This window comes from Sander lucioperca, chromosome 7, assembly GCF_008315115.2.
Source record: "Sander lucioperca isolate FBNREF2018 chromosome 7, SLUC_FBN_1.2, whole genome shotgun sequence".
Taxonomy (NCBI): domain Eukaryota; kingdom Metazoa; phylum Chordata; class Actinopteri; order Perciformes; family Percidae; genus Sander; species Sander lucioperca.
Window position 1 is genome coordinate 6,444,089 of NC_050179.1, and position 19,093 is coordinate 6,463,181.

General features: G+C 39.8%; 1 protein-coding gene and 1 long non-coding RNA gene across 6 annotated transcripts in view; one reads left to right on the plus strand and one right to left on the minus strand.

Annotated features, from left to right (window-relative positions):
* The window catches only part of LOC118495412, a 113,549-nt gene that overhangs the window by 32,922 nt on the left and 61,534 nt on the right, over positions 1–19,093 (plus strand). The window lies entirely within an intron of this gene.
* The window catches only part of shisal1b (shisa like 1b), an 85,009-nt gene that overhangs the window by 19,296 nt on the left and 46,620 nt on the right, over positions 1–19,093 (minus strand). Inside the window, exons 1-2 of one of the 5 annotated variants that reach the window (XM_031283395.1) lie at positions 8,293–8,303; positions 5,246–5,248 (exon numbers count right to left, since the gene is read on the minus strand). The exons of 3 other annotated variants lie outside the window; for them this stretch is intronic. The gene's annotated coding sequence lies outside the window, so the exon portion shown is untranslated. Of the gene's footprint in view, positions 1–5,245; positions 5,249–8,292; positions 8,304–14,783; positions 14,805–19,093 lie in introns of those variants that run through there. One more of the 5 variants, XM_036002896.1, reaches the window with a different exon arrangement.

The window sequence follows — 19,093 nt, forward strand, 5'->3', positions numbered from 1 at the left end:
TTAATAGTGTAGGAGGAAATTGCACATAAATGGTCCCTGTCCATGTTAGTTAAAAGTGAATTGTATGGTAATTTATTACAAACTCTGTTAATAAACCATTTTCATTTAGCTGTGCTTTTACAAAGTTAATGTGAGAAACACCTTGTGGTAGCCCAATGTGACGGGGAACCCAGCATGGGATGATAATAGATAGTATTTACTCCTCAAAACCATAACATCTACACTTCCCATATTTAAGACATAAATTCCTTTTCAACTAAAGTACCATCAGATCTGCCTTTGGAAATGATCCCAAGACAGCTGAGGGCTTTAGCTGCAAGTTTATGCAGACCAAGTTAAACATCCTCTCTGTAGAAGCTGCATGGAAAGTCTTAACAAAACTCAAGTCCTGAATTATTGAACCAACAGCAGCTGCAGCAGAATAAAAACCACGTATATGGAGCAACAAGAAGAAGTGTAGAAGAGCATCAATGTTCTCCTTTGGTCTTGGTATGAAAAATAATGTAATGGTGGATCACATCCATTTAATGTTGCTTCACCACCGTCTACTGTTTGTCTTTTTTCTGAACTATTTGCAAGCTTTTTTCCCTGCCAAGTGTGTCGCTAAGAAATCGGAAAGATTTGTTTTGTGTGAACACACGTCATTTACCAGGTCAGAAATGCAAAGTTATACTTTTATGGAGCAGCTACCTTTGAAGTTGTGTTGATAATGTGGCCATCATAGTGAGGAGGAGAGGATAAAGTTGAAGTAGTATGTGGTGCAAGAGATCAGCAACAAGCGACACAGTATTTACAGGTCGCACACAGGTAGCTACTTTCTCACTGTGTGTTGAATACCAGCTATGAGGTATGGGAAGTGTTTGTTTGACTGTTGTTCATAACTTTATCCAGATTTCGCCTGAACAATTTTCTTTGAAAGTAGATCTGCAATGACTAGTCATTTTTCAAGCAAAAATACCAAAAATGTGAGGAGTCCAGTTTCTCTTTTGGTCTTACAGTGAATTTAATATATATTTTCAGGTTTGGTTAGGTTAGTCAGACGACACAACATATTTAATGATTTCATCTGTGCTCTAGAATAGTGTGATTAATCGATAATGAAAATAATCATTGGTTGCAGCCCTATTTGAAAGTACGCTGTCTTTTTTGCTGCCAATACAGAGTTGATCGGTGAGGTTCAATTCAAGTAGGCTGTGAAGAATGTGGAGAAAGAAGAACATTTTCACAGCTTTCACACCTGGCTAATCCATGCGGAAAGCGGGAAATGTGGCTGCAGCTTATCAGTTTCAGAAGGTTGCAAAAGTTGGGTAATGCAAATTAGCCAATTAGCCCAAATTAGAGGTCTTCACAGGTTGAAAAATTAGGACCCTATATCCAAAACTCATTAGAAACTTACCTAAACCCAACGTGCATAAATACTTCCCCCCCACAAAAAGACACCTGATCTGAAGGGGACACTTGGTATTACACATGTAGACACACAGACCCAAGAACTGCAGCAATACAATGGTATCATACCTGACCCGATTAGACTGAATCTAATTTGGACCCTGTGCCTAGTAACTGAGAGGACCCGTGTAGACCTGTACTTCCTTTTCAGATTCCCTGAACAAAACCACAAAGAGAATAGAGTTTACTCAGGGTGAGCAGCCTCTAGCTGGTTATACATGTGGTGTGTATGAATGTGAAGTCAAGCATTACTAAAAAAATATGTTCCTGTTTAATTGAGCCTCCATGGACAAACAAATATATTGGAGGAAACTAAAGTTGTTTAAACACCTTGGAGAATCCTATTCCCTCTCAGTTGCTGTGTTAGTTACTGTTCTTCTACTTGTTGCCACGTATTTTACGTAATCCAAACAGCACGGGCTGATGGTTGCATATTAACCAAACCAATACACAAAGCCGTAACTATGGGCCGCGTGGACAGAATATGTACGTGGAGCACAGCAGGCTGTTTCTGTTGGAAGCTTTAAAAGCATTTTGATCAAACAAGCTGTTCTCTCTTCAGAAAGCCAGGCAGCTGAGGTCCCAGGAGGCTTGTTAGAGTGGCCTTTTTTAATGTTTTTTTCCTCTCTTTTTACTTCGGGTGAGAGCTTCAGTGTACTGTCAGATGACAACATGAGCAGTACGACGAGGGATTCCCATCCTATCAAGTCCCCCTGCAAACCGACTACTATTCCTTTCTACTGCTGTTGTCTTTTACAAGGGTTTTATATAAATTATTTCCTTCTCACATGGAGTCACAACATTGTCACATTACTGACTTTGCTGTACATACTGCAAACGGGCAAGGTTCACTTATTACAGTGCTTGGCTTGTTTGCAAAGAAGAAATGAATGTGAAGGGTTTGTGTAATGAGCCTGATGGCAGTGAAGCAGAACATGTACTGTGAATGCACAACATAGTACAGTGCACAGCTCCCTGGGACTGAAAATAGAACATACTGCCTAGCTGAACAGGCGTGCAACACAGATGGAGCTACTTGCTGTTTATGTCTGAAATCAAACTAAAATATACATAAAGACCATGTCACCCAGTGTTACCACTTTTAGAGTAAATGGCTGTTACTGTATGAGAGAAATTGTCTAAAAAAAAAACCAAAAGCGCACAGAGCTTGTTTGTCTACATGTTACTTACTGTTGTTGTCTGAGAGAAGAAGGAAATATTAAGTGACCAATTACTGCAGCAACCACTGTAAATCTAACAGCACACTTTTCATCACAGCGCAGCAGACCCAAATCTGTCAGAGGTTTGATGAGAGAAAAAGCAGTGGAAGATGTTGGGCTATTTGGAGATTACACAGTGATATTCTGCACCTCATCTCATGAACATTCTTGTCCAAGTCTTATTTTTGTTAAAACATTAACTTCAAAGTCTGTGATATGTTAATATGCATATTAAATCATTTATACCCAGTACTGGGTCAATCTACCACCAAGCTGGTACTCATGAGTATAAAAACCACTGTCACCAATCATATCCAAAACATGTTTTTTGACCCAGTTTTTTAATGTTATTTATATTATTTGAATTGGGTTATTTAGCCATACCAATATGTGGTTATTCATTTTTTGACCTAATGTTATATTTGTATTTCAGTTTGGGTTATTGACCCATAAATGGTTATTTTGACCTAGTAACAACATAATCTTTATATTTCTGCTTTTATTTTTAATCTTTATATTGGGTCATCAATTAAACCAAAAAGTGTTTTGTAAACATGTATCTGTTAAGACAAAACAAGCTTTTTACTTTAAGTTTTATCTTAAAATTCCCACCAATTTATTACATGATATTCAAAACTGCAAAGGACAACATGTGACACGTAAGACTGTGGCGAGAATAATAACCCAGTGGTGCTAATATTTGAGTCATTATTCCTTCTGCATAGAAAACAACCGAAAACCCATAAACCCTGAATATGAGTTAGTAACTTAGCCAGTATTTTTCAGGGTGTCCTTTCTAAAAATAATAATTTTTTATTTTGGCCTGCTATGTCTTTAAAGTTTGTAAAGGCACAAACTCTACAATACAATTTTCTCTCTCTCTCTCTCTCTCTCTCTCTCTCTCTCTCTCTCTCTCTCTCTCTCTCTCTCTACAGCTTTACTTGATTTTTAGGTGAAACGTTTAGGCCTGTCATTTTGAGTATTCACATAACCTTGCGGATGATAGTAGCTGGATATTTATGCACCCTCTGCGCCTCATTATTAGGTTTGTGTTTTCCTCAGAGCGCATAAATACACTCTCTGTTGCTATGCTGGGTCTTAATCCATGTTAATGTGTGTTATCAATCACCCTAAAACACAAGTTCATGAGCATCCGGAGTGAAGTACAGTTTAGAGATGAGACTTCACACGAGGAATGAGTGTGCGTTAGCTAAGTGACTGCATCTCATATATGGGTCTGCCGATGGGCTCGCATCCAAATAGCCTACTGATCAGTATTCTGCTGCAACGAGCCCTGCGCCTAATTGATGCTCCCTTTGACTGTCATCATAATGCGCCTAATTGATGCTCCCTTTGACTGTCATCATAATAAATTGGGTTTTATTCATTTTTGATGATATTAGAGCTTTACTCAGAAGGCCCACTATGCTCCAATAGGATACGAGCCTAAGTTGGGAGATTTAGAGCTGGGATCTAATGATTATCATTGCCACAGAGAGCTGAATTGTATGCAGTGCATCAGTGAGTTGGTGTGTGGCAATCTGAGGCAGTGCCCTGGATGGTTGGTAAATATGTAGTACAGCATGCGTCAGAGGTTTGAGTTGTGTATGTCACAAGACCAAGTCTAAAAGTAAACTACAAAGTAAACTACAAAGACTATGTATATTAAATGTAAATAGTCAAAATCCAAACAAAGATACAAAAAAGGTACTCAGTCAAAGAAACAAGAGAAATGTCAATCATGTGTTGATTATTCAGGTAACATACAACAAAACTACCCATAAAAGGTCCCAGCCGAATGTCTCCAGTTTTTTTTCCCCTTTCTATTTGCTACAAACCGGCACAGCCCAGGTATCTTTCCATTACAAACTGATAAAGCACTGTCAGGGTAATAACTGCTTATTCATTTGCGCTGTATCACCTAGCGCTCAGAGCTGCAGAAATACACATAAATTTGACTGATGAACAGAGGTTCCTCTTTGGTTTATATAATCAGTCACCTGAATAAATATTCCAGATCAAATATTCTAAATAAAGCCCAGAGGCAGCAACGTGTTTTGGTCTGGTGGCTTCATGTTGCTTGGGAGACGTTTCAGAAGTCACAGAAGATATAAGAATGAATGTAACATATAGTCATTAGCACCCACGATGTAGTGTACAGGAAATGAATACAGTCAATCTGAAAGACAGAATAACAGCAGGGTTGCCATAGAGCTTGTTGTGGAGAGTTTGGCAAATACGGCAACATAATGGTCTCAGCTATTGTGCAGTGCAGCCACCTTGCTGCATGGGTGGCCTGTATCTATTTTTGACTGGTAATGCTTTGTTATCTTACGACAAACAGAAGATGAGCGAAGAGCTGTAATCAAACTCTGGTGCTGGCTTGCTGTGTTTACCTGCTGAGAGCTGTCATGTTGATGGAAACCATTCGGCATCCTGCTTCATTTTGTCTCACACCCTTAATTCATTATCAATTTGGATTATAAAGGTAGATTGGATGATACTAGAGGTATTTGTCTGAGAAACCTTCCAAATCTAAGATTAATAACTCTGATTTAACTTCTTTTTATATACACCTTCTGTAATTCCTGGCAGAAATGGCAGCCCAGCACATAGGTTAGGGCAATCTACTGTAGTAGGACTTTTAGTTGATATTTCTGCTAGAGGTTGACCGATTTATCGGCCGATTTTTGGCATTTTTTTTTAACATAATCGGCATTGGCCAATATCCCAGTATATCAAGCCGATTAATAGGCAGGCGCATCTGCAGGCAGCCTAGTGTTAAAAACATGAATAGGCGACATTTTTTACAGCGTACCCAGACCATGGATGTTGTCGGTACACGATCCGTTCTGCCTGCACGATCCGTTCTGCACATGCGCAAGATAATACTGTTTTACGACCTGCACGATCTGTTCCACGCTAGCCTATGGCTAGCCTCCACCGGGAAGCTAACGTTAGTTTAGCTAACAGCTAATTCGGCTAACCGCTAGCTGACAGCTAGATTCAGTCTAAAATAACGTTAACTCAAACGTAATGGGAAAAGCAGGCTACAGCTAAATTAAGACTTCACAGTAATAACAATAAAGACAAGTACTGAGTGATTGCATTTTAAATGAGCACAAGTAAAGTAGAACTGACGTAACAGCTGTTATATATGTTAGGTGTTTGTTATATATGTCAACGTTTATTTTCAAGTTTTATTTTGAGGGTCTTTTAAAGTTATTACATGCTGTCTCAGCTAGCAGTTAGCCGAATTAGCTGTTAGCTAAACTAACGTTAGCTTGGCTGTCGACCGGAAGCGTGGAACAGATCGTGCAGTGTCGTAAATCCTCGTACAACCGCGCATGCGCGAACATTTTGCGCATGTGCAGAACGGATCGTGCAGGCAGAACGGATCGTGTACCGACAGATGTATTAAGAGAACTGGATACAGTGTTCGGCGGGAAGCCCCGTACGTTCCAATGAGAGTGCTCAAAAGCGCATAAAGCAAACATGGAGCTCGGCTCTTCCGCATTGTTGGCCCATAACGCTGGTTGGCTCACGATGGGCATGCGCACTAGCAACAATTTGTTTGCGTTGTGGTAGCAACCGGTAGCAACATGCGCGTTCATGAGCTTCTCTGTCGTGTCTCTTACAAGTGGCGAACTCATGAACTCGCCGTTTTCATTGTCTAAAATATTCACTAACGTTAAACATTGTTTTCGTTGTTCCCGATCGTTTACATGCTTAGCTAAATAAACGATAGATGTATTTAGCTAGACAACCAAGGAGATTTAATAATTATGTTGTGCTACTAGCTAGCTACCTACTAACTAGCGCTAGCTAGCTGTTAGCCTGCAGTTTCGTGAACAGCGCTCATCCATGGCTTCAGCTCTCATCCACGTTACAAGCTTTACAGCATACAGCCCTCGGATGTATTATAAGAGAGAACCAAGGCGATGTAATCACTATGTCTGTAGTAACGTTATCTAGGCATATAGCTAGCTATGTATAGATCTTAATACAGCCATGCTAGCTACCCCTGATGTTAGCAACTAGCTAGCTAGCCGATAGCCCGCCAGTTTGGGAAACGCTAATGACGTTACATCCACGTAGCTAACAGGCTTTACAGCAGCTACATACATACATCCCTGGGATGTATCATAACTTCATAAGATAATACCATGGACGTATTCATAGAACACATGGTGAATTACAACTATTTAATTAGCTATATCCATTATTACAGCTAGCTACATGAGCTAGGTAGAACAGTCATGTGAGCGGGCGGGCGCAGTCCCGTGGCTCTACTCGCGTCCACTATGCGCGTTCATCATGCCAAATTTAATAATTCTGGATTCGCTTCTAGTGAATGTTAAAAATGTTAAAAACGTAACGTTTTAAACAAGGACCCTTTCAGTGTTCGGGCTGGTAAGTTGATATACCCAGAAACAAATTATCCGCTGAAATATAGACGTTTCTTTCGCCATGCAAAGTCTTTCTGGGCCATGGGGTGCAGTACCACCGTTATCCGCTAAGCCCATGGTGGCTTTTAGACTTGACGCTCTTCCTGGGGGCTTGACCCAGACCAGCTGCCTCCAGCCCCTCCCCTTGTGAAGTCTTGCCGTGTGTCTCGCGCAGCCACTTCAGGCTCAGACACTACCGTTAGTAGTAGCGTATTGCTGGTGTTCTTGTCTTGGGATTAACTGTACTAATAAAACCGTACAAAACACCGCGGCCACATCGCTGTGGAAGCTCCCCGAATGTAATTTATCAGAGTCTGGTTGTTACCCCTGTCCGTGACAGTCTCACTCCTATAACGGAGCTAACTGGAGCTAGCTAACCGCTAACGGAGCTAATCGTTGCTAACAGAGCCTTCAGTTCTCCGTGCCTGAATCCATTAACTGCATTTATGGACTTGAGCACGAATAAAACCCTTTATTTTATTAAATTGGCTGGACGAGTTTTAAATTACAACTAGAGTTGTTTGAATGACAGAAATGTGCTCAGATAAGATCCTAATGAGAACAACAGGACATGTAACAGTAGGATCCAACAGATAAAACACTTCAACAAATGAACAATGATCTAACAAACAAGGTGAAGAAGAATTGACTTTAGATAGCCCTAGTCTTATGTGATTCAACAGGAGTTAGGAGGAAATAGTGTTGAGATTAATAACATGTCACTTTCTGTGAAGCTTGCAGATTTGTATTCTCAGAAGTTTAATAAATGCTGCTAAGTGCACTAAACTTTATTTTTTTCATTTAAAAGTTTATTTGACAAAGTTTATTTTCTTCTTACCTGTTTTGTTTAATATATTTTTCATACATTATTTATACAATATACAGTATGTTTTTACATTATACATTTTTAATTGAAGTAGGCTATACAATTGTAGATTGGTGAAGTGTTCAATAAATGTTTTTGTTGAGAAATTTATTAGTGTTACATTTTATCTTTCAAATAGAGGTTTAAAAACAAGCACATATCGGCCAAAATAAATCGGCAGCATTAATCGGCCATCGGCTGACCCTGATTTCTAAAGATCGGCATCGGCATCGGCCAGAGAAAACCCATATCGGTCGACCTCTAATTTCTGCAGAAAGTTGATCTGGAAATAAACCTCCACTAGTGTCACTGCTCAAGCCTCATTCCAGTTTGAATAAGCAACTAATATCAAAACAATGGACGTGACAGGAAAATAAACCTGATACATTTTCTCAAGTTTTAACCACATACTGTGTAGAGACTGTGAAAAGGGGTAATTATAACACATCAAAACACCCCAGTGATTAGTATCATCCAGCAGCTGATAGAATCTTTTCTTGACCAAATGGGAATTTAACAGGGCGATTCTTTCTTCATTATTTTTTGCTTGGTGGTAAATATATGCATGCAGTGAGGGAGAGACAGCAAACGAGACAGCTACTGGAGCCTAATAAGTTGAATTCATTATACAATCAACGTCTCAAAGTCAGTTGGGGGATGAACATTTTTGGAGCCCCATTTAATAAAATGCAGATTTACAAAGGTCTTGTTTCCATGTAATGCTGCATGAATAAATCCAGCTCACTTGATGCTGCATGTGAGACTAGATATTTAGGGTTATGTATCAATTGATAAAACCTTTTATTAGACAACAGGACAAGCAGTTGAGTGCTTAGCTTATGTCTACTTTGACTAGCACTGAAACTATTAGTTGATTAATCAATTAGTTGACAGAAAATTTATCAACAGTATCTCTGGTTTTCCGCTTTTTAAATGTCAAGATTTGCTTGTTTCTTTGGTTTAATATATTGTAAATTAAATATCTTTAGTTGACAAAACAATCTCACCACAATTTTTTATTTTTCTTTCGTTCTTATCTACGTTGACGTAAAACTTGAGATCAAAAGTATATTCTTGAACCCCGAAACTGCAGTTGACAAGGTTCATTTATTAACTGGATATGTTTTTGAATACCATAGCTTTTGGACTGCTGGTCAGACAAAATAAGCAATTTGAAGATGTCTCTTTGGGCATTTGTCACAATTTTCTGACACTGTATGGACTTAAAAGGAACCCTGACTAGTACGACATGTTGGCCTTATAAGATTAACGTGGGCGTCAGCTATAAAAAGCAAGCCCCCAGGAAGAGCGCCGAGTCTAAAAGCCACCATGGGCTTAGCGGATAACGGTGGTACTGCACCCCATGGCCCAGAAAGCCTTTTCACATAGACTTTGCATGGCGAAAGAAACGTCTATATTTCAGCGGATAATTTGTTTCTGGGTATATCAACTTACCAGCCCGAACACTGAAAGGGTCCTTGTTTAAAACGTTACTTTTTTATCATTTTTAACATTCACTAGAAGCGAATCCAGAATTATTAAATTTGACATGATGAACGCGCATAGTGGACTGCGCCTGCCCGCTCACATGACTGTTCTCCCGAGCTCATGTAGCTAGCTGTAATAATGGATATAGCTAATGGTTGTAATTCACCATGTGTTCTATTAATACGTCCATGGTATTATCTTATGAAGTCATGATACATTCCAGGGATGTATGTAGCTGCTGTAAAGCCTGTTAGCTACGTGGATGTAACATCATTAGCGTTTCCCAAACTGGCGATCGGCTAGCTAGCTAGTTGCTAACATCAGGGGTAGCTAGCATGGCTGTATTAAGATCTATACATAGCTAGCTATATGCCTACATAACGTTACTACAGACATAGTGATTACATCGCCTTGGTTCTCTTATAATACATCCGAGGGCTGTATGCTGTAAAGCTTGTAACGTGGATGAGAGCTGAAGCCATGGATGAGCTCTGTTCACGAAACTGCAGGCTAACAGCTAGCTAGCGCTAGTTAGTAGGTAGCTAGCTAGTAGCACAACATAATTATTAAATCTCCTTGGTTGTCTAGCTAAATACATCTATCGTTTATTTAGCTAAGCATGTAAATGATAGGGAACAACGAAAACAATGTTTAACGTTAGTGAATATTTTAGACAATGAAAACGGCGAGTTCATGAGTTCGCCAGTAAGAGACACGACAGAGAAGCTCATGAACACGCATGTTGCTACCGGTTGCTACGACAACGCAAACAAATTGTTGCTAGTGCGCATGCCCATCGTGAGCCAACCAGCGTTATGGGCCAACAATGCGGAAGAGCCGAGCTCCATGTTTGCTTTATGCGCTTTTGAGCACTCTCATTGGAACGTACGGGGCTTCCCGCCGAACACTGTATCCAGTTCTCTTAATACATCCATGATAAAAAGGTGGTACAAAAACACTCCAAATGTTTTGTTTTTTGTTAAAAAATGCAGAAAATCTGTTTCCTCGTAGGCCGCCATGGTTATTTACGTCTCAATGCATTCTGGGGTAGTGACGTGTATAGGTTGTACCCCAACATACCGGCTATTGACAGTACAGTAACAGCGAGATGAACACGTGAACATGAGCCCTTTCACGGAGCTCCCGCAGCTCTTCGTTCAATAAACTGTCTGTACACTTACAAAGTTCTCAATGCTTCGGTTAACATGTAGGGACCCTCACTATGCTACCGTTGAAGTTTGGTGATATTTTGAGCCTTTTTAGTGGTATAAATAGCGATTGGTTTTTACTTTCCCTGTGCCCTGAATACTAGCTAGCGTTGTAAGCTAACCAGCGGTCCGCGCTAGCTTCGTTGAAGCTCCAAACACATTGGATGAAAACATGTACACATCTGTTAATAACCCCTAGGTTTGTCCTTTAAGCCTCAAACTGAAAAGGCTGAATGGCAGACGTGTTCATCTCGCTGTTACTGTACTGTCAATAGCCGGTACGTTGGGGTACAACCTATACACGTCACTACCCCAGAATGCATTGAGACGTAAATAACCATGGCGGCCTACGAGGAAACAGATTTTCTGCATTTTTTAACAAAAAACAAAACATTTGGAGTGTTTTTGTACCACCTTTTCATAGCTGACGCCCACGTTAATCTTATAAGGCCAACATGTCGTACTAGTCAGGGTTCCTTTTAAACGATTAATCGATTAATCAAAAAAGTAGGATTAATTGATTATGGAAATAAGCTTTAGTCACAGCCCCACTTTCAATTCGAGTTTGCTGTCCCTGAGCAGCATCTCTACTAGTCAGTTTTTCTTTGATCAAGCAACTCAAGAGGATTGGGTGTTGTTGAGTTTAACTGTTAAATTTCACAGAGATGCAGTAGCTGTCGCAGTTGAGTCACTTTCAAGGCCACAAAAAGCCTTCCAGGAATAGTTCCACAGAAGCTCCCAACACTCGCAGCTCCATCAAGGTTTGAGCTGCCTGCAGGCTACACAGAGACCTCTCATCTGTCAACGCATCAGTGCTTTGGCACTCAAATTCGGTTTTCCTTGGTAGTGGGACTGTGACATTGCAGAATAACTGGACTTGTTTTGGCTCGGGGGTTTAGGAGACATATCCTGTCGACTATTTGGTGTCTGTGATACAGACAGACAGGACAGTATCTCCCAGACACAAGTTTGGATTTGCTTTAACACCCCACTCTGGGCTCAGTTGGTTTCTCTTAGAAACATTCCACGTCATCATCCGCCTGACCCTGGTTTTAAAATAGCTTCTACCCACAGACAAATAGCCTGGTGGGAATTTCAAAAATGAAGAAAGAGAAAAATCATGACATGGGACAGTAATGGATGACAAAACTGCAGTTAAAACACAGCAGTTTGTGAATCTTTGTTTTCTCCCCTATGGCGTGCATTAATATTCTAGGTTTACACAGACCACCATGGTTGTGAGGCAACACTGCACCAAAAGTTGGCTCTTTGCAAAAATAAAATGTTCTGATCCAACAGTTGTCTCACGGTATTTAATACTAATAAACCAACAATAAACAAGCCTGAGGTGGAATATCCTGAAAATCCATGTAGTTGTTAAGATTAGACAAGAGGAAAACTTTGGTAACATAGAGGTCGCTCCCAGGTAGGTTAGTGACAGAGAAGTTCTATTCGGCCATTCTCCATCACTAAGTCTTTGAGTTGCAAAAGTTAAAGGGACCATCTCCTTTGAAAATCAAACGGAAAAAGGCCAAAGGGCCACACACACCTTACTTACAAACACATACACCCACAGATACCCTATTCCCGAGAGACTGGACTGAAACAACAAGATCTATGTTATGGCGCCATCATTATCTTTGCATAACCCGAACTTGACAGCTTCAGCAGGAGATAAATGCCTCATGAAAATACACAGATCCTCAGATTTGGTTTGGCACTAGCTGCTCCTGAGTTTTCCCTAACAAAGCCTGAAACAGTAAAAACACTGAGGTATAGTTTGTGTTTGGTGTATGGTTACACACTTTGCTCTGCACAGAAAAGTACGAAAAGAGATCCTACTCTTTGTGAATGACATTTCTACAAAGGGGTTTTTGACCTTTTTTTTTTTTTCAGATTGGCTAGATTGCTAAAGAAATAATGAACATTCTTGGATTAGAAGTTGATTGCTCTTTTTTCACATTTCACCTGGGCAAAATCCTGGATAAACTAAATGGCACAGAAGGAATATCTATAAATGACGAAATATATGTACTTATAAGATGTAACATAGATGTTACATAGACCCTGCTCACTTATAACTATTATGTTGTCCATGTCGACCCACACTGCATTAAAAAATATCAATAGAAATAGAGTTGTAAAAACCTTTTACAAGATCCAAAAGTGGCTCACTGAACACACAAGTTGGGTGTGAGTTTACCCTCAGATAACCCTCCAGAACAATAGTCTGTTTTAAGAGGTTTAACACCCCAGACCAAACCCCATGCAACCCATAGCCTAGAAATAGCCGTGACAGATACCTGGAGAGCTCTCGTACACCTTGAGGTCCCAGAGGTCACCGAGGGCAGTGGCCACATTGTACTGCCAGAAATACCTCAGATGAGAACGGATAATACTCCACACTGCTTCACATCCAAACACTCATGTTGTTTTGGCAGCCTGTTTATATTGCCGGTTAGAAAAACCTTAAAATGCAAGAAACCGTTTGTGGGCAGTTCCAGCAATCATTACTGGAAGTGTTGGTTGAGTGGACGTCGTAGTGGGATTGCACCTCAATAATGAGGCTGTCCTGGGTTTGACCCAACAGGGAGTGAACTCAACTCGGGTTTGCACAGGTTTGGCAGATTACTTCCTATAATGTCCTGAAATGTTCCCTGAATGTCAGTGAGTTCAACTCTAAGCTCTAATATTATAAATGTGTGCTAAATGCTCTTACGTCTCCACTAAAAGGACTCCATTGAGCTGATTTCTGTGAGTGTGGAATGATTTTTTTTAAATTATTATCATAATGAACAATAGTAGAGTTACCTGCTGTTATTCACTGATAATATGTGGATGTGGTCATTGTGTCTGTTTAAATTAGTAGTCATTATTGGAGAATGAAGGGATTATAGTGAGCCGTTATATTACACGGTGAATCAAACAATTACAGTAATTTGAGCCCATAATGACTCATGGATTATAGTGAGTTTTTAAATAACACATTATCTCTGTTAGCATAGAGGGTACATACAGCATATGTATGGTGCTACAATATAGACAAATGTTCAAACACACATACATAGCAGCTGAGTTTACACCCCCTGTATTGAGGATTTTCTGATGTGTGCCATTACAGTATGTGAAGCAGAAGTCTCAGTGGTAGCTGACTTAAGAGACAAAAGCCCAATCTCCCACAGACACACACAGCTTTTATCCACATTAAGGCTTTTCCTGCCTCGCATACAGCAGCATCACTGTGTCTTCTGTTTTAACTATCAGGTCCACCACCAGTGGAAAGAGAAAACGGAAATAATGCATTGTTTTAAGTGGGTATGACAAACCCCAGATAATTACCCATGACTACTGGTTCATAGGCCCACTTATGGAATTATGGTAGTCTATCAGACCCTTTCAGAGGAAGATGAAGTTGTTTTTTAAAACAAGGAATATTGAATAAACAGGTAAAATAAACATTGAGGTTTTATGGCATTTCAAAGCTGTAAACGGTTGTTGTTTGTCATTTCCATCTACAGTTTAAATCATTCAGAACATAATTGGAATATGCCTAAAATAACAAAAGTCAATGTGACAAAATCTCAACTCAAAAGTCCACAACTATTCACCTTCCTCAACAGTAAATAGATTAGGCTCAGGTGTCAAAAAAACTTCCATATTTTATTAGCCAATGTGAAAAGGGTCGCCCATAGTGATGAACCTACAAAGAATTAGCACCTGAATCTGCAGCGCCTCTCTGCTTTCCAGAGTTAAGTCATAACACGTTTCAGCTCATTGTGTGGCTGTCCAGCCCCAAACTTTACTGTTAACTCTCACCGATATATTGTTGTTTTCTTACTGCGGCAGGCAGCTGTTTTCAGTGAAAAAGCTCTAAAAACCCACTATATACAATATCTCAGGAGCAGACCAAAAAGTGAGCTAAAACAGAGTGAATATTAGGTAATTTTGTTGTAGATACTGTTCCTGAAGATCAAGAATGAACTTGCTTGCTCAGAAAGCATTTTTGATTGTTAAACCATCCAGGAAAAACTGCCCAAAACAATTAAAAAATGTATCACTTAAATCAAGTGATTACAAGAATAAAGCAAGCATCTTTATTTCTCACCCAGAGGTTGCGTGCCCAGCTGTTCCTTAAGTCCTTTCACTTGCCACTTCTTGTTGACGCTGTAGATGCATTAAAGCTGATACCTTGACATACTCCTTTTATCTGGTGAAAAGCTTTTTCTCTATCTTGCACGGCTGAGCTAAAGTGACAGAGGCTCTGCCGCACCTCCAGCTCTGTAATCAGCAGCCAGTGTCTGACACAGACATTTAACCCTTCGTCCACTCCCCGTGCATCTCTGCTGCCACTCGCAGCTCTGGATTTGTGAAGCTTTGGCTTATTCCACTGATGTTCTGCCTTTTTTGTAATTTCTGTGTTGTGATTTTACTAAAAGTGTGTGTGTGTGTGTGTGTGTGTGTGTGTGTGTGTGTGTGTGTGTGTGTGTGTGTGTGTATAATAGCTGAAATTGTGACGAAAACAACTTGTCGCTTGTTTGCCAAAATTTATTTTTATTGTTTTTCCCCAACACAGCTTTGTTTACTGCTCAAATGAAATAACCTGTTTTACACCAACCTGCTTACATGTTAATGCATCAGTAATAACATTCCGGCAATATTAAATATATAATTTTTTTTTTTTTTCTTGAAAAGAGTTGTTCTACATAATGAGTGTTTACTTTTGTAACTTTTAAGTACATCTTGGTAAAGGTCATTCAGTGCTTTGTGTCAAGTTTTGTGAGTATTTTAACATTGTGGTATTACTACTATAAGTTAATGATGTAGGTAAATTTCCTCTGAGACAACAAACATTTATATTTGTACTTATTACTCATTACTAGTCACATATAACACTGATCAACTGGAGGTTTAACACAAGTCGAAGAGGAGGCCAAGTGGAATAGCTGCTCTGGTCACAGGTCAGACAGCAAATAATGAGAATCGACAGAGTGGGGTCATGCATAAAGATTTAAATGTCAATATTATGGCTAATTCTCTTTTTCAAAATCCCCCTTGAGAAAAGAAGGTTTTTAAGAACTGATTACATTGAAAAGAGTACAATATACAGATGGAGCTTATTATTTATGCATGGGAATGAGCAATAAGCATAGCTACTAATTTGCATAATGGACCTAACCTCTGATTTCCCCAGGTATTACATTTTCCTCTCGCAAATGATCATTCATGTGTGAGTGAACAGTTTCAGCTCGGTCAATACTACAAAAGCCTCAAAGGACTCTGAATCGATGTAATTTTTCTTCACTTTTGTGTTGAACACACACACACACACACACACACACACACACACACACACACACACACACACCAAACAGTGCATTAATATTCAAAACAGCCACTGGGTGAACCTGTGTCTGAATTTCAACAGCATGTCCGTTATTTGATTATTCCTTCAGCCTCTCATTTCAGTAGCTGCACAAACAGAGGAAATGCTTTCCTTACTCTCATAAAGAAAATACCCTCTCCCATCTTAAACTCACAACAACAAAGCTCAAAGCAATGTACATACACACATTGAGGGGGAAAATAAATGCACCTCGACATACTGATATTTAGATGTAGTGAAAAAAACTAATGGGTTGTTTTATCAGCAGCAAATAAACAGTTTTGACATGTATGGTTGTGTTACAGTAAGCCCAGGGGGGTCAGGATGCATGCATCCACGTAGAGCAGGCTACTGATATTAGCATTGACAGTAGAATGGCACAAATTGCTAGCTGGCTTTCAGCTTCCAGCGTCTAATGGTTAGAGAGAGAGAGATATTCATCGAGGAACCGGCTTCTGTCAGCCTCTCTCTCACACACACATAACTATAGACACACACACTTACATTCTCACCCACACACTGTATGCACATGCATACTGTACACAAACTCTTGCTCTCTTTACTGTACACAAACACACACACACATAGCCAAGCCCAGGGCAGGGGAACTCAGTGTGAATCCTGGGGAGAGAGATGTCTTGATGACAGACCAGATAAACCAAATGAATGCAGTTTTCTGCACCGCAGATCGGAAAACAAGACACTTCTGTGCGCACTGAGAGACTACATGCTGATGTTTATTTTGGGTTGGAGAATGTAATTATTTGGCTGCCATTTCTGCTGTTGATATTGAACAATTAAACTCTCAGTTGGAAACTGTTCAATATGATATTCTTGTGTGGGGGGAGGGGGGTGAGAGGATCCAGGACACTCAGAAAGTCAGATAAAAGCCTTTATTCTGTTCAGATGTGCAAACAGAAGTGTCTCGGTGCTGAACTTTTAGCTTCTAAAGAGCATGGAAACCTATAACCAACATTAGAAGAAATATTTCAATGTCTTTAGGTTTAGCTTTCACACTGGCAGTTTATTCTGAATCATGGAACTATTCATGTAAAGATTTTGTACAACTCCAAACCAAACCAGGACACTGTACTCGAGTCCACGTGAACTCTGTGGTCTGAGGCTAGTTCGAGTTAAACTACGGTATGGTTGACCTGCAGTCAGAACGTAATCCAGACTCATAATAAACTAGATGCCATATGATAATTAGTACTGAAAGTCAATTAATCGATTAGTCGACTGTCAGAAAATTAATCACCAACAATTTAATAATTAATTGATTGGCATTTATTGAGTAGAAATATAAAAAAAATGTGCTTGTTGCAGCTTCTAAAATGTTAGAATTTTAGGGTTTTCCCTTGTTTTATATGGTGATTAACTAAATATCTTTAGGTTTATAACTGTTGGCTTGACAAAACAAGCCATTTGAAGACCTCATCTCCAGCTCTAGAAAATTGACATTTTTTGATGATTAATGAATAAAATAATCAACAGGTTCAGCATGATGCAAATTATTTGTAACAGCCCTAATGATAACTTCTTTCATAAAAGGGTAGTGGAAAAGGAGTGCTAATTTTTTTAATTATTTTGTGTGCCCTTTAGTTGGGCTCATGTGGCCCCGTCCACCTGTAGATTGTTCTCCATTTTACCCACAAATGTCAAACAGGTACATTTTCTGTCCCTCTATGTTGTTAGAGAATGGATCTGTTTGCCCTTTTTTCATGCAAATTCAGAATGTATGTATTTGTTTCAGATTTCAGTGGGTGGAAGGCAAAAAAAATGTTTATATAAGAGTTATCACTAAGCTGAAAATAATAGATTGTTAGTGAAACTGTTGTGTAGCTGTACATGAGTGATAAAGAGCTGGTACACGGGTTCCAGTTGTTTTCGGTTTTTCCTTATGGCTCATACTGATTTAGTAGGATGGTAGGTAATAAGTGATATTTTAGTATAATACTCTTTTTCATTAGAGACATTTGGGAATATACAGTTACTTATCTGACAAAATATCCAGTCAAATTGCCTTCTGTTTTTGTGTGATAAACTGGGGACACACTTCAATCTTACGATGACCAAAAGATAAACTCTGAAATACAGTTTCAATTTGTGCTCGCTCGTAAATAACCTACTCTGTCTGCACTCTGATACGTCTAGATATAGGGCTGGATTGTCCTAGGTGTGCAGTGACAGAAAATGCAGCTCGGTATAGCTGAGAGGTTTTTTTTGGACTCTGAACCGTGATAAGAACCACCATCCGTGAGATGATGATACCACAGTTATATTCATTTCTGCTCCTCGCCTCTGACTTTTATGTTTGAGATTCAGGAACCAAAAACTCTTCCTTTGCCAAAAGAGTGCCTGCATCTGGTGCCGCCAGCTACTCTGCAGTAACGACACCAGTTTGATCATCTGTTCTGAATTTAAAATGCTCCTTACTCAAAATTTTCACCTTGAGGGCTTCTGCCAAGCCACCGGTCACGACACCTTTTCCTACCCCGCCTCCCCGTGTGTGTGTGTGTGTGTGTGTGTGTGTTCTTGTTTAACTATATTCGTGGGTCCAAAAACCGGGAATACAGTATACTTGTGGGGTCTGGATAGCTTTGTGGGTCCAAAATGCTGGACCCCACAACTTTAAAGGGCTGTTTGAGGGTTAAGACTTGGTTGTAGGATTAGGGTTAGAATTAGGTTATGGTTATGGTTAGGGTTAGGGTTAAGGTTAGGCATTTAGTTGTGATGGTTAAGGTTAGGGTAAGGGGCTAGGGAATGCATTATGTCAATGACGGGTCCCCACAAACAACACTGTGTGTGTGTGTGTGTGTGTGTGTGTGTATATATATGAGTTATTTTGTGCATGCATGTGTATATTGGTGCACATGCCTGGGGGGAAAGTGAGTGTGTATACTGTACTTGGGAGTTAATGTGTGCACCAAGCAGATATTAAAACCCTCTCAATGTCAATGACTCCTCCTAGCAGGGAATGTCACTGAGCCACTGATGGACTCACTATAACTGGCCCTGTGTGGCAGTACTGT